Source organism: Teleopsis dalmanni, chromosome 2, assembly GCF_002237135.1.
Source record: "Teleopsis dalmanni isolate 2A chromosome 2, ASM223713v2, whole genome shotgun sequence".
Taxonomy (NCBI): domain Eukaryota; kingdom Metazoa; phylum Arthropoda; class Insecta; order Diptera; family Diopsidae; genus Teleopsis; species Teleopsis dalmanni.
In genome coordinates, this window is record NC_051847.1 from 177,048,164 (window position 1) to 177,056,858 (window position 8,695).

The following is an 8,695-nucleotide window of genomic DNA, read 5'->3' on the forward strand; positions in this document are numbered from 1 at the left end:
AAGTCATTTACCTGCTAAAGGAAAGGTAAAGTCGTTTAAATTGAAATGCAAGTAAAAGTTATTGGTATTTACTTTTACTGGAAATAATAATAAAATTTTCTTTTTTTAAATTAAACTTAGTTTAGCATACTAATATATTTGTTTTAAGTTGTGCTAAAATTGTGTATTTTTGAGTAGCTTTTCATTTTTTCTGGGTATGGGAAACTATTTACTTCACTTTAATGATACAAATTAATGGTTAAAAATTATTGTTATTAGTCGACTCTGAAAACAATATGAAGATATTGAATATGTTCCATAAAAATCAGTTTTGAGACCTACACTGCGAAATGTTATATACGATGAACTCCTGACAATAGAACTTCCTGGTAAAATAACAGTTCTTGATAACCCAACAATTCTTTAATGATTTCTGGTGGATTCCCGTCGACATTATACAATTAATTTTAAATAAACCAACACACTTATAAATCACAGTTTCTAAAGGTAGAGACTTACTTGACACAATTATAATTCGATATATATAATCAAATAATTCGTCCGTCACCTCTATAAGGTTGTGTAGCGTTTAGCAAAGCTTCTAACACTACTATCCACCAGCTAGAAATTGCACAAAGTCAGGCTCTGAGAAGACTTTTCAAAGTACCATGGTACATTAGGACGAATGACATCCTCAGGGACCTCAAGATTGATCCAATCAAAGACTACATAAAGGATAGAGCCCTGAAATTATTTGCGAAAACTGAAAGACTTACCAACATCGCATTATCTAATCTCAGAATGGTTACAGGCTCCTCGGGGAGGTATGCAGATCTGAGATCAATTATTGCTTAGTTTGATGAAGTGATAAAGAATAAACCAGTCAAGGCGTAAATAGGGGTTTTAAAAATACATCGAGTTAAGAAAGAGTAAAAGTGCTCAAGTGCATTGGCTCAAACAGCTTCAACATAATTATATATATATCTATTGCATTTAAACTACAACCATGTCAACTTCAAATACATTGAAATTAAAAAATAAATTGATATATTCATATGCAATTTTCTATGGAATACAAAACATTAAAAGGACGTGAATGTTTTACTTCTACAACTTATAAATAGATGGCGCTCCGAGCTACTTCTAGTAGTTTCAATAAATTAATGAATGAAATGATGATCATAACTTAAAAACTAAAACTACTTTCCTGGACAGCTACTTAAACTATAGTTCATAAGTAATACAATTATTGAATTTTGTATAAAAAATATTATATATTATTGCTTATTTGTTGTGTTGTTAAAGATGGGATAAACATTCTCTTAATGTTTATATGGCATTGCAAAAATGTGACATTGCAACTGAAGGTTGATGGCCATTAAGTGCATAACTTGTTTCTATTGAAATGCATTAAATGTCAGCCAAGTACTAAATATTAATAAAAAAAAATGTTATAATCTTAAGAATTTCAAATAGTTATAGTAGATATTCACGTTATTAAATTTTATTGACAATCTATACTAAAAACAAAATAAATGTTAGTAACTGTTTTTAAGTCTCATGAAGTTTTCTTTGTTTATAGACAATTATTTTATCTTATTTTCGCATTAATGCTTTTTTATCTCAATCTACAAATATAAAAACGAATATTCCATAGTAATCAAGTGCTATAGGCTATCTCAATTTATTAGATTTTCCGTTTTATATTCAGTAAACTCGAAACCGCAACCACAACTGCAAATTCTGTCACAGCGCATTTGCTTCACTGATTTTAGTGGTTTTTTGTATCTTCTGTCAACGCTTAGATTTGCTTGGCTCGCCAATGACTGAGGTTTCTCTCTAACCTGACCTAAACAATTTTTAATGCATTTAACATGATCATTAGTAAATCACAATCATCTTCGCATTTTGCACGTCTACTTCAATGTTGAAGTGGGTCAAAAGGTGAATTCGTCATGCGGTGCTCCTTGATTTATGTTTTCCACAGTTTTTTGTTTTTCAATTGCAATTGCAATTGCAGTTGCAATGGAAGTTGCAAATACTTTTTCTTTTCGAAAAATTGTAGGTAGACGAACATTACAGATATTTGTGAAAATCTTGCTTTATTGTTTCCCATAACAATTTTAAGATTGTGATTTTGTGTTTTGTTTCGTGTTTTTGCAAATTTAAATGTTAAAAATTGCGGTTTGCTAACAGTGAACTTGCAAGTTCTGTTTCATTTGTTTTTATGCGAATATCTTTAACAGTAATTGCTATCATTTTGCGTGGCTGCACTTTTATTTTTTTTTTTGTTTTTCTAAAAGAAAAACACGGTTTTTCACGCTTCACAATTAGCGAAAGTGCAATTAAGTTCTGGACAAATCTTTAATATACAAGTGAAAACCGTGAAGAAGAATTGTGTGCCTAAACGATTTGCTGGGCCAAAAACAAAAAACAATCTTTATTTTCTTTAAAAGAATAGAGATTAGCTTTTTCCTAAAAACATTAGAATTTTGTTTCAACAATTTAACTATTATTTTATTAATTATCAAAACCTTCAATTAGATTATTTCATATGGATATTCAATTTTTACCATCGTTGTAACGAACTACTTGAGGATTTATCATAAAAAATGTAAGGTAGGTTGTAATTTATGACCTATATTTGGTAAGAATAAACTACCAAATATGAGTGGATTAAACACACGTTACACAAAAGCACAAATGACGTAGAACATGCTGCACTAACCTGTAATCCGAAGGCAGTAGAACCCGTGGAAGATCACTCAATTCTTAACATAGAATCATAAATCAATAGGTGAAATGAGATATATCACTCGAGTAGACAGAATTGTAAAAATTTTGTACAGACTCTTTGTGAATAAGCTAAGTTTATACAATGAAATATTGTACAAAAGTTGCTACGATGAAGAATAGATATAATCTATCAATTACTTTCTATGTTTATGTCCAGGAGTAGAGGCGAAACGCATTCAATATCTTGGAATTAACTTGGCAGAGATAATAAAAATGACCTGCTCCGATCTTACTAATATTTTTTTGGAGACACAATATTTATTGCAACTTTCTTATCTCAAGCAAGTCTGCGGACACTACAATGGACACTAAATGTCTTTGCGTATAACTGTTGGAAGTAGTGTCAGCGTCCTCTCAACATAAACTCACGTTCAAATGATATCCATTAATATAATGTGTGATAATAATTAATACTATCTCATATTTTGAAATAAATAAAAGTAATTTTATGGAAGAAGTTTCTCATTTGAAGTTATTTTTAAAAAAATTTTGAAGACTATTAACTTTTAATCTCAAAATTTATTTATTGGTTAAAATTTTTAGTAAAATCTTCTTTTCGAAATTATATTGGAACTACACTTATAATTATTATAGGTAATATTGTGATCCACTCTGAAAATTACAATATTGAGTCTAATAACGTAGCCATTTTGGCTATGATATAGTTCAATACTTATATTTAGTATTTTGTCTAGTTAAGATCGCCCAGTGAAGATAACTGGTGAATCGAACGTAGCAAATGTGAATCCATTTTCACTTCTATCTCGCAGTTCATATTAAAAATATAATTTAAAACCGAATAATTTTTTTAAAAATTAATATATAGATATATTAATATGTAATATATATCTAGAATATTTGTTCAAATGACAGTTACTTATGTCGATGCAAAAATGGCAAATAGAAATAAAAACTTTCGATTAAGCACGTTTATTTGTTAAGTACTGTAAAAAAGCCCCGCCTCGTAAAACTGAATCATAAACCGTAGTTAATGTATTACAACCAGTACTTTTAACCTCGTTACTATACACCTTCAGTTCCGTCATTTGACAATACTCGGTTCAATGTTTTTGTAATATAAAACAAGAATAATTCAGTTCGTGATTTGGTTTAGTAACATAAAGAAAATGATGGTTGCGAATTGAAGCAGGTTCGATAAGAAAAGGTTAGCGGCTTATATTATAATGGCGCATATCATAAAGCACTCGATGACATACTTATTGTCAATAAACAGCATTTCTTAGCAACGTAAGATATAAAGACTAACTAGGAGTGGGAACTCAGACATATACTTAAAAAGGCGCCTCACCAATGTTTGGGTACCTGGAAACTATGGTAGCATAAGTGCATACTATCAAAGGGATTTGAAGGGACTTGAAATGTGAAATGAAAAATAACTACATTCTTTTTGAAAGATAAAGGCTCTCCTTACTTTTTTAATAATAAAAAATATATCTCACGATATTTATATTATGTATGTAAAGGGGTGACATCATTGCAGCGACAGTATGCCAATGGTGTGGAATGACATGGGAGTAGTTGACAGCAGTAGTAAAAGTAAAGTATCTTCTGCTCAAAAAGTACTCGGATTTTGTAAATAAAACACACAAATTTAAATTTTATTCCAATTTTATTTTATCTCCTTTAAAATATGCTCCTTCTGAAGCGATATACATATGCCAACGCTTAACTCAATCTTCCATACACTTTTCGTAGGCCCGTGAAGGTATGGTTTTAATTAATTCAGTGACTTCTCTTTTACCGATTCAATCGACTCAAAACGCTTACCACGAAGGGGCAATTTGAGTTTCGGGAACAGGAAAAAGCCGCGTACAACAAGAGTTTTCCATAGTAAAAATCGCTAAATGCACTTGAGGTAATCTCACATCAACAGCTGCTGTAAACAAACTAATTAACAGATGACGCTCAAATTTGTACCATATGCCAAGAAAGGGTGTACCAACATAACAAAAAATTTTTGAAAAAGGTCTATTACTTAAGGAGAAGTTAACAAACAACAAAATCCGGATATTTTTTGTCTTGGGAATTTTACTGTAGTTACACTTTTATAAACATATTATTTATAAATTATTTATTAATATAAACTAACATAAACTTTACATAGATATTATATCATACAATGTATATATATATATATATATATATAAATATTATGATACGATTATTACAAATTAAGCAATGCTTAGTACTTTTATACCCAAAATGCTCCCCTTTCAATGATTATTTATCAATGAATCATGTTTATTTCATAAACATGTTTTTAGAACTACTAACCATAAAAGTATGAGGTTGAACCATTGACACCAATAATACTTTAATAATATTAATTAATTCTTAATAATTTATTAATTTTATTATAATTACAGCAAAGTTTACTTTTTTCCAAATTTTATCAGTTTCTCTTTCAACTACCGCTAACATATATAGTAATATAATCTTGAATTAGTAACGCATTCGAAAATATTGTATCTCAAAATTTATTACAAACTTCAACTTGAACTTGAACTTCAAAAGCACTTCACCCACCTTGCAATTTTGATTGCTTATTGTGGTTTATTTTATAACAAATTTCCTTCTTTTTCTCCGCGGTGCACTCCATTCTGATATAAAATTACCAACGATTATGTATGCATTATTACATTAGCACTGAGGCATGAAATATAATTTTCTATCTCTTCTCACATAATGCGATATTTCTGTGCTATTATCGGGAGCAGCGTGCCATGAAGTTTAAATAATTAATACAAGCCCACATACTATATTTAACTCACTTTTAAATGCTGTATAAATACAAATATAGAAATGTAGTATGGAATATGGAATATGGAATATGAAATAGTATAATGTGTGCCGGTTTGTTTTGTTTATATTATATAATTTATAACTGTTTACATATTTTACTGAATTTAAGTGGCTTTTGTGTAAACACAATTGTCACATTGTGGCTTATGGCGTACTGGAAGGCACATATGCAATCATTCACGCCTTTTAATGGATTTTACTGTCCTATTATTGTCATAATTTTCAAATTATTGTGGGCTACTCGACAAATATTCCACAATCTTCCACATGACATATTTGTTAATTCAAACTGCAAATACCACACTATTATTAAAAGTTATTAGGCATAGTAACATAACTCAAGATACTCAGATGAGGTAATAAAAGCATTATTGTTGATTATTAATGCTACAAGTGAATAGGATGAATAAATGTAAATAATAAGATACTTTATTTATTTACAATGACAGAAACCTCAGTTCATTGTGTGCAAGCATTTTCAATTAAAACACTTTGAGTAACTCAAACCATACGCATTAGTTGACCAATAATACTTAAAGATATTTAATTAAGCAGAAATCTATTGAATCTATTTACTTATTCTTCTACAATTATTTTTAACAAATACTATTTTTCATTACCACAAAGCAAATCAAGCTAATTTAATTAAAAAAAACATTAATTATTTACCATGAAATCTTCCAGGACTCAGACAAAGCAAAGCACTGATAACACCGTACTCCTACAAAGACATTCTTAAAATTCTCAAAATGTAATTTAAGGTTGATAACGGGTTTCATTACAGGTCATTATGGTTTGAAATATCACCTTCATAAACTACAATTATCTGCTAACTCGGAATGCAGATTATGCCTCGAAGATGAGGAAACGACCATGCACATTCTTTGTGACTGTCCAGCTTTAATAACGCACAGAAAAAACCTGTTTCATAAAGAATTTCTGTCACCAGAACAGATTAAGAACTCTTCTCTAGATTTAGTTCTAGACTTTATTCATAAAGCTTTAAGGGGCTTTGTTTAATCAATAGTGAAACTGGTACAATAGGTCTCTTCTGGCCGCAGTACCGGCTGTTGACCAATTTTCACGCCTACTCTTTTAATAATAATTAATACCATGAAATCTTAAATGTGTCTATATAAAGTAAATAATGTCTTAGTCCAAGAAGTAAAAACGTTACTTGGAATGAAATCTCCCATATTTAATAATAACCAATATTAAAGTCCTAAAAAAGCCTTTAATAAAAAAATATACAACATTTCAAAAACGATTCATTCAACTAACTTTAGGTATAATTTTAGGCTTTGTGTACTCATAGCACCCAATAACACTCAATATTAGCCGCAATTTTTTCTTTCAGAGTTGGTAAAAAACAGCATTAAGTCAGGTTAAATTAAGTTGGCATCACTTTTAAAATATGTTAAATGATTTTTTATAACATATGTTTTTTGTTAAGTTGTGTATAATATGAAATATAAAAATAGTCAACACTAAAAATTAATTAATTTAAATAAAAGTAAACTAAATAAATATTACAAGGGAAATGATAAGGATTTCTATCTAATATATTTAAATTAATTTATTTTTTTATGTATTTGAACTTATTAGTTATTACTGGAATTTTGCAACATATTTGCAGCACACATTCACATTTGCAGCACACATGATTTTTGAATTTGGCTGCACTGAAACTTAAGACGTACAATTTTTATTGCGAGTAAAACCTAACTCTGAAGATTTTAAGAGCATTGTTCTTGCTTCACATGCTTTTTTCGTAAATTGCGAGTATTTTTTTGCTACTCTGTAAGAAAAAGTTACGGCTCTTATATATGTTTTAAATTTTATTCTAAGGCAGGCTATTTTACAAATAACCGAATGTTTTTTATTAACTTCCATATAAAACATGAGGACTATTTTTATGAACCACTGACGTAAAACTCAATTAAATCCGAAATAACAATATCAAAACAATTATTGTAACAATATAGATACTTATATGTAAAGAAATAGAGTTGCAATATGATAAATCAAATTAAATAGTATATAGGTGGTCATTATTTAGTAATTTTATATACAATACTTCATCAACATTGTTGGTGCTTATATACTTTTTTATGGCACCCGGCTTTTGTAGTTATTTGCTACCGTGAAGTTAAAATTTTGACATTGATTTGCCTGCATTGTTTGTATCTTTGTATAAATTCACTTCGTAGATTCATTTATTGTTCTCTCTATTTCCGCTTACTCTTTGTTTGTGTCGAGCAAATGCACATTTCAATTAAGAGTTTTAATTAAATTTATCATTTATTTTTTTAATATTCAAATAGCGCTACAGGTAGTTTATGAAATTGAATCTTTTATCTTAAAATTTTTTGACACAAATGTTAGAGATAAATCTAATGAAAATTGTTTTTAAGTTCATTTTGTTTTTATGAAGTGTACAGTCAATAATGAATAATCAAGTATACTTCATACTATTCTCAAAATCTTTAAAATATACTCACATATTAATTAATTTTTTAATGATAAACAGGCGACATGAAGCTTCATGACGCATAAAGAAAAACTTATTACCGTCTCCCTTTGGCTATACCAAATTAATTTTGCAATATATAATGTTAAATGCAAAAAATAAATTAGTTTAACATTCTTATAATTGTCTTTCTAAGTACATGCAGAGGTAGAGTGTGGAATGATAAATATCATATGAGATAAGCAGAGGTACAATTATCTTTACTACATATTTTATTTACAAAAAAAGATACTTAAGGTCGGTGCTTAATGGGCACTGCATAATTGCAAGACATGCTATATGACTAGGTCTTCCCTATAATAAACTTTGTCACGATTATGGCTCTGAAAACCGTGCTTCATCTTATGTATCAGTGCCTACCTTTAGCTAGAAAAAGATTAAAAATCTTAGGACCCCCTTTCTTTACAGATCTGACTTAGCAATCATCCTAGAAATGACTTAACCAAATTCATGAAATTGTCAAGTTAGTTTACCTCTACCTAATGGGAGAGTCGTTGCCTTTTTCGGCATTGGTCACATACTGACCTTCTAGGCTATGTACAAGCGAACGCTATTTCCTTTGTTACC